The sequence below is a fragment of the Lutjanus erythropterus genome, chromosome 19 (genome assembly GCF_056507025.1).
Source record: "Lutjanus erythropterus isolate fLutEry1 chromosome 19, fLutEry1.hap2, whole genome shotgun sequence".
NCBI lineage: Eukaryota > Metazoa > Chordata > Actinopteri > Lutjaniformes > Lutjanidae > Lutjanus > Lutjanus erythropterus.
Window position 1 is genome coordinate 19,568,191 of NC_139335.1, and position 8,426 is coordinate 19,576,616.

General features: G+C 40.5%; 1 long non-coding RNA gene across 1 annotated transcript; it reads right to left on the reverse strand.

The window, feature by feature from the left end:
- Positions 1–1,662: 1,662 nt before the first annotated feature.
- LOC146309681 (uncharacterized) lies at positions 1,663–7,853 on the reverse strand. Its single transcript, XR_014772484.1, has 2 exons — positions 7,581–7,853; positions 1,663–1,901 (listed from the first exon to the last, which is right to left on the reverse strand). It is a non-coding gene; the product is annotated as an uncharacterized LOC146309681 (long non-coding RNA).
- Between the last annotated feature and the right edge of the window lie 573 nt (positions 7,854–8,426).

Sequence of the window (8,426 nt, forward strand, 5' to 3'; positions counted from 1 at the left end):
TAATACTGGATGTTTGCTTCGTACTCATTTTTCTATGCATTGTTGTTACACATTGCTCCTCTAATTTAAACATTTTAAAGTAATTCTAACATAATTTTATTTTCCCCATCCCACAAATGTATCAATATCCTAAATTTAGCTCTTTTTTTCCAGAAATCATTAGCAGCTATTTATTATTTTATGGTAAGACTTTCTCATGTTTGCCCTAAATATATCGTCTTCAGATATTTAGGGGATGGTATTGATAAATCAATGGTGTACAGAAAACAATATTAATGCAAAAGAGGGCTTTGCTTTTTTGTCAAATGAAATACACAACACATCTTCATACCTACACAACAGAATAGGTTAATTGCCACTGACTTCCAAAACAATGTCTATCGATGTATATTATTGGTTTGGGCAGGTTTAGGCACAGAAACGGCTTGGTTAGGTTTAGAAAAAGACTGTGCTGGGTTAAAATAAGTGTGTTACGTTATGTATGTCATGTATCTATCCATCAGTGTCACCTTTATGTGTGCTGAAGCGTCACTTCCTCATTTATTTAGGCTTTGTCCTGTCTTGGTTTCAAGCATTCTGATGATTTTAGGGTTTAAAAATACACAACAAACTCAGACTCAACCAGATCTGATCTCAGAAATCTTTGGTTATTCTAAGATGAAAAAAATGTATTTTTTTATATAGCCATCAACAAGCATCAGAAGCCAAAACAAAATACACTCCTACATTGTAAATCATCAGACTCAAGATGCTTTTTACCATTCAAATGGCTACAGCTATGCACCCTTTAACTTTGACACACAGAAAAGTGTTTTTATCCGTTCACTTAATTAATTCTGTTTGTTCTGATGGGTACAGTTCACCTTCCTCCCTTTTCGAAACTTCATGTATTTTGTTTTTCTTTTAGTAACATATATCTTCTTTTTTTCTCAGTGTTATTGGACGGGACATGGAGGATTAGCTAACATGGTGATTTAGAAACTTGAATTTAATTCTGAAAATTTAAATTTTATTGTGCAATTTTATCAGAATCAGCTTTATTTGCCAGGTATGTGCACACAGTAAGGAATTTGACCCTATTTTCATTCCATTGCTTTCAATATCCTTGCATAGAAATAGACATAACAGCTAAGAACAGGGGCAGAACAAGAAGAGACAGGACTATAGGAGGTCCAAGGAGAGACATCAGAAGCCAGGTGTGTTTTTAAAAGGACAAACAAACCCCAAGATCAAAAATACACATTTTCCTCTTAGTGCTATTTATCCATCTAGACTGTTCAGTGTGAGGTAAGGAGTTTATCAGTCGAGATGTCTGTCTTTTCTCCAATATAATGGGACTAAATGACAGTAGGGAGTGCCAAAAAAAGGGTCATGAGTTCAGGATCGAGACACTGGTGGTGAATTTTTTGATTTTCCAAAACTCTGGACCTTACAACAAAACAATACTGATGAATTAACAGCACTACAGGTGAGAGGAAAAATATGTATCTTTGATTTTTTTTGGGTGAACTGCCCTTTAAAATGATGTTCCATAGTACAAACCTACTCCTGCATGAAATGTGCTGTGAGTGTGTTGCTCAAACTCTTATGTGCAACAGTCTACCCCAGAGAGAGGGAATTTAATTTTAGCGCAAGCATGTTTCTTTTTTGGAAAAGATGCAATTTCTTGTGAAAAATATCAACTTTAATGGCCAGCTAGATGACTTATGAAAATACATAAAAGTGAAAACACATTGTTGGCTCCTCTCTCTGCAGCTTCCCCAGGAGAAATGGGGCCAAGCCTCATTTAAAGTGCGGCGCCTGAGCCGTGTCGCTCGGTTCACAAATCTGGGGCTTTAACCTGGTGGTTTCTTCCTGGAATGAGGCCGCTGCTAATGAGCCCGTCAGGACAAAGGTGAGATCTAAATGAGCGGGAAGAAAAGTAAACAAGCCAGGTGACAAATTGCAAATAAGCGAACATCAAGTAGCCTAGATGGAGATTCTGTCCGTGCATACAAACCAGTGACTGTCAGTGTTGTAAAGAGTTGTTGAGGCCAGACTTTTTGTTTTGGAGACTCTTATAGCGTGCAGGTGCTCTTTTCAAAGGAAGCCCTCTCCGTCGGGCACTTCTTGGCCCGTGTTGAATGTTGGGCTCCCAGGGTGTTTGTTTGGGTTCTGTTTTGTATGCTTAGTGTCTATGCCTGCTTGATACCTATTCCTCTTTTCTTCTGTTATTTAAGCACACATTTTCTCAGGGAACGCTTGCAAGGCTTTCCAAAACATATAACCTGCTCACAAAGACTGTAGGTCACTTTTTCCATTTACAAAAAGAAAAAGAAAAGAAGCAACAGGAGTCTTAGTTACAAGTTCACAGGCCTTATATAGTCATGTAACACATTTGAGCCTGAACTACTAATCATTTATTGAGATACTTTACTTTTCTTCTTTAAACTTAAATCCTAAATTGCATTTTTTTTTTAAATATTGAGAAAATTGACTGAAATGAAAGTGAATAATGGTTAATATTTTGATGTTTTCAATTAAAACCATTTAATTTTCAGTCCACAGCTCTCTGTGACCAATTTTTGAAAGATATTTTTTTTTGGTTTTTATAACTATTCAAGTATATTTAAAGAAGAAAAGTAAAATTATCTCAACTAAAGATTATAGATCGGCAAGAGCTTATTTAGTTTATTGCAAAACCTAAGAGTTTGAGTTAGGCTCAAAACTAAAAAAATCTATTGCTGCCTTAAAATATTGAGTTTTCTCAGCTACATTATTATAACTCTGTATGTTACCGATTTTTTACAACAAAAGGGCAGAACCTCTGCAGATACAGACATCACCACACACTTCTACTGGGTCATAAGTGATGATTGAAAGGGATTGTTTCTAAATCTGTTTTATAGAAAAATGTAGCATATTATGCCTTTAAGATCTCAATGAAAAATAGGTCTTCAGTTTCACGCTACATTTAAATCCCGTCCATGATTTTGGCCCACAGTCTCTCATCGTTTGTGTGTGTGTGTGAATCATCAGTGTGTCAGATGGAGCCTGTTGTGCCAGGCAGCCGGGCAGCGGCGGTGCCACTCTGTGTGGTCAGGGCACAGTGTGTCCTCTCAGCTGCTGTTTCGAATTCACAACTAACTTGACAGCAGCATCCTCACTCATTCACTGCAGCAGATGGTGGCGAGCTTGCTGTTCGCGTGTGCGCGTGTTTGCCCATTTCTTTTGGAGAGGCAGCTGTGGGAAGCAAAGCTTTGCCCACTGCTGCGTCCAGCTTCATGTGCAGGCAACAAAGAAGAGGACAATTGAAATGAAACTCTGGAGTCTGAAAGATCAGAGAATCTCAAAAAAAAAAAAAGGACGCTCACAGACAAGGCTTGAGCGAAATCTCCCATATCACTTTGTTATCATCCAGAGAGGCCGCAGCCAGTTTCATCAGAGAGTAATCCTTGAGATTATATCCCTGCATGGTGGACAATGAGCATATTGTTGTGATCTTGTTGCCGTAATCCAGCTCAGCACCATATGCAATAGACAGCAACACTCTCTAGAGAGCTGCAGTGGTGAATAATACGCTGTCCAGTCTTAGCACAGCAATCCATCTGCCACCGGCTCTCCACGTCTGAAAATATCTCCACTGGAATCAACTCTGAGGCAGCATATTAGAGTGTACTCTCAATCTGTGTTTGTTCAGTTTTTAGTCGGGACGATGCCAAAATGCAGCTAGAAATTTCGCTCAAAAAAGGACCACAATGTGCTACATCCATTCAAGCCTCCTGCAGCCTGATATGAACATGATTTCAATTTTGGTCATCACCTCGAGTGCACAGAGAGGAGATAGAGTCGAAATGAGGATGGGGTGAGGCCATCTGTTTTGTGGTAGAATCAGGGAGACAGAGGAAGAAATCTGGAGGAGCCGAGCAGGGACGCTGGAAGTCGGTCAAAGTTGGGGGGTGCAGAGTGGAAGTCAGTCTGTATGATGATATCATATTAAATGCTGCACAACGTTTTTTGGATTAATTTGAATGGCAGGATATTTTATATGTAATAGTTATTCAAACAACCTGGACCAATTTTTACAATATTTTACACTGCAACACACAGCAGACTTCATTGTAAAAAATAAACAATTAGTTTTAATTTGAAGAAGTACGTGTCTTAAAGTTTTAAGCTTATTGAATTTGAAAATATAAGTTGCCTAATTTTGTAACAATTCAAAACAAATACAATTTTCCAGTCAAATAAACTTGGTATTTATTCAGTTGTACTTGAGAAAACATGTTCAGTACGTTTAACATATTAAGGTCAACCATGAACACTTCAATACTAAACTGCATTGTGGTTTGAAGTGTTTTTATTATTGTGGAAACAAACAACCATGACTTATCTTTAAAATGTCTCAGGAGAGTTGTAACCATCAATGCATGCTGGGAAGTCTGCCAAATATGCTGATGTTGTGTCTTTAGAAACTTAATATGTGTTAAGTGAACTCTTTACAGTACACTGATTCAACTTAAGTCAAAAGACTTTGAGTCACATTTATTCTGATGTTCTGACAATATAGTATCTGACTGTTACATACAGACAAATGCATACAAATTTTAAGTTCAATCAACTGGAATGAATCTGTCTATTTAGAGCTACTATAAGGAGTTTCTAGCTGGTTATAAAACAGTCTCAATTCATTACTGATGCCTCCATAAGACCGACATAATCAAACAAGACAATCGATGACAACAGGCTATTTCTGTATTCTTGTTTTCAATGTCTGCCACCGAGTTTGTTCACCTTGAAATCAGATGAAATGAACACGTTTACATTTATCTTGGTAAAGTTACAGTGAGTGGTACATTAGTCAGTTAAAATTAAGCAGGAGAACATTTTTCTTTAGATTACATCCTTAGTTAATAAGAAAAGAGAAAGTGTCTGAAATTGTAAAATATAAACTCCTGTATGATTTTTTACAGTGTTGAATACCAACATACTGTATGTCAGAGCAGCCACAGCAACAACACATGAAACAACACTGAAGCCAAACATGAAAACTGCAAGGAGATGACAAGTGGCCTACAGATGTCACTGTACCAGCAGCAGTAATTACAGTTAATTCACATACTATAGCTGTAGCTGACTGTACTGAACTCTCTCCAGCGGTTTTGTCTGACAGGACGATCAATCAACACCCTGACGTCTTTACTTCGACCGAGTGGGAAACTTGAAAAACTCGAGACAGGCAGTCGCTAAGCTCAAACTCCGGAGTGTGTACTTTCATAGCAGTGGGCTTTTGTTTTCGGGATAACAGGCATGGCCTCACGCTGACAGATAATTGGCAGTTATAAACAGCTGATCAACTTAAAATGTGGGACTGGTCTTGACTTGTTATTGTCAGATTACAATGGTGCACTCTTGCAGCGTTCCTGCAGCCTGTCTGAGTTGTCTCGAGTCTGTGGAGGAGGAGGACAGGGGAAACAACTCACTTCAAACATAGATGATATATTAAATAGGATTTCAACCTATTTAATATACGTCTCTGGCTCCAACTCACTATTTGGACTGCTGTACTCAATTGTTACATATTGCTCCTTTAACAAATATAAAAGAAAGTAAAACATCTTTCCTGCCACAAATACTGGTGGAATACACACATAACAGTAAAAACTGATGGTTTTTATTATGCTTGATTTTAGGGGGTTCTTCAGCCTCCTCAGCGTCCCTACGTCCCGAGCCCATGGAGCCGAGGCTCATAAAGAAATGACAGACTCAGGCCAAATTGTTAGTCAGTTAGTAGATGAGATGTCATGCTAGTCAGACATGGTAGACAGGCGGGCAGTGTTGCCTGAGGAGGAATCCTACTATTTTATGTTCCTCTGCAACCCAGCTGATTCACCACTACACCATCCAGTCTAATAGGTTTTATTCTGGTGAATCACTCCAGGTTTCCTTAATGGAAAAGCCAAACACACTGCTCTAACATTGGGTGACAAGGGCACCTTGGGTTTGCAGATGTTCACGCAGATGACAGATGGCGCCGGCGTAGCTAAGGGAGCAACGGGAACGATGTCTGCGCCAGGCTGGTGCCACATGCAACCCCCCCCTCCCTTTTTCATCTCCCCTCTATAATGCAGAGTCCCGATTCCAAAATCTCCAAAATGAGGGGCGTAGGCTATAGCTGTGTGTAGGCCTGTGTGTCTGTACATGTGTGTGAACATCTATCTGAATGTGAATGTGCATATTCAGTGAGTCAGCACCCAGCGGTCAGAACACAAGAGATTGCACAGTTATAATCTAATGTCTGTCCAGTATGTCTGAATCATCATGTTTGGGTTAAATCAGGTAGCAGCTTGGACTTTATTCTATTCAGTAACTCAACTCTCTCACATGAGGAGGTTGCAGAAAGCCCCTAATTACACAAGTTTTCAATTGGTGGCAGATTTACCGTCAAAATTATTAGTTATTTTTGAAACAAGAGGTCCTTGACTTCAGACAGAGGCGGGTTAAAATTAGACTTCTGATTTCTAGAACCTGCTTGTTAAAGTTCTCCAAACATCCAATATCTACAGTTGCACTCACAGTCAGTCAGAGCACAGTAGCTGTAGCCAGCCACAGAGCAGTAAGGTGGGACTAGGTGGAACAGTCTTGGGGTTGGGGGGCGGGGGTAACCCTACCAACTAAGCAGTTCTGGAGAAATACAGTTAATTGCTGAGCCTCATTCCCAGATCATCAAGTTTACACTGACAGACAACTGATCAAACTGATCAACTCACAGTGTAGGACTTGTCGTCACTCATCTTGCATCCTGCAGTGTTCCAATAGAGAAAAGTTGCACCTAGCCCTCAGCAGTAATGTTGGTTACTACCGCTCTCAATACAGACTCATGCACACCACTTCAACATGTATAAAAATCCAAAGCTTGGCAGGTTCGCCTATGTGTGACAAGTTACAGTTACTAAGCAATGAGTGTACAGTTGTCGTTATGGTAAGGGGTTTGGTGAACGGTCAATTTGTTGTATTCCAGGGAATCTGGAGGAAAGCATCTCTCTTTCACTCACCGAGGTGGAAATCTCTAAAGGTAGCTCTGTCTGTGCCAACAAGGAAATGAAACTCCAGCACTGTAAAAGTTTCTGTCACATTATCCCCTAACTGCTCTATCAGTGGTCACTACTCTGGTAATTTGGCAGCAAGAAAGCATATTCAGTGCTTCTGGCTGGAGATTTCATAGACACCAATGACATTTCACAACAATGCCAACTGGAAGTGCAAACAGTAATAGCTCTGTCGACCAAGTGATAGCAGTAGCACTTATAGTCTGACTGTATCGGTGGAGAAAGCCTGGTGATTAGATCGTTCAGCGCCAATGTGCAGAATGAGACATTCAGTGTGGCACTCGGGCATTTTGTGTCAGATGAGAGCAACAATGCTGGTGCATTAGTATAATGTGGAATAATCTCTCGCTTCAGACTCAATTGAGATCTATCAGTAAAAGAGGAGTTTGATTTAAGCATCGGCTCATCATGCAGACAGATTACGAGCCCTGGAACCCCAGGAAGCCGCAGAGAAGGGGAGGATGGCTGTGAACAGGTAGAGCTGATAATTACCTCCATTCATCTTCACTGGACCCCGGCACTGTTTTATGAAGGTGCATGTGAGTGCAGGCCCGCGTTTGATGAATCTCCCCTTAAAATTAGCAGCCACTGGTGGATCGAGAGCCTCCATCAGTCCGTATGCTCCCATTCATCATCTCATTAGGACCCTGGGCTGGGCTGCGCGGGCCTGAGGACTCCCAAAGAGAAGGGAGAAACCATGAGCTCCATCATAACTAAACATTTTGTTGTCGTTGTTTACAAATCTGTCATTTTTTATAAACCACAATCTGTTCAATTCCCAAGACCATTTAATCATTTGTAGGAAAAAAAATCTTAATGTATCAGGGGCAGACAGTGGCACAGTTGTTTACTACCGCGGGAATCCGGAGCCATTACAGACTGGGAACAAATGCCAAATCTTTATGTAAACCCAGTGCGCGTGTATGTTTATAGGAATGTGTTTCTCTTCAGGTGTTTACATGAATGCGAGATATAAAGATTTGTGATGCAAGATAATTTCGTTAAAACGTTACGGCCATTATGTGACAGGAAATGCAGTGGGAGTCCAGGAAGTCCCACTGCACTCTTTGCTGCAAAGCGAGCAGAAATAAAAGCTCTCTGGTGGTTACGCTGCTCGTCTCTCCATCACCCCTCCACCCAGGTGGATGAATCTTTCAGAAAGCCACAGCTGACCCCTGTGCTTTTTCCACAAACTCAGTGGAGAATGCAGCAGGGCACTAAGATACCCCCCACCTCACTCAAAGCCCCCCGTCGTGCTCCAAACGCATCACTAACTGGATTTCCATGTGGTACATCCATTACCGTAAAATACTCCACTGCTCCCCACTGAAAGCTCAC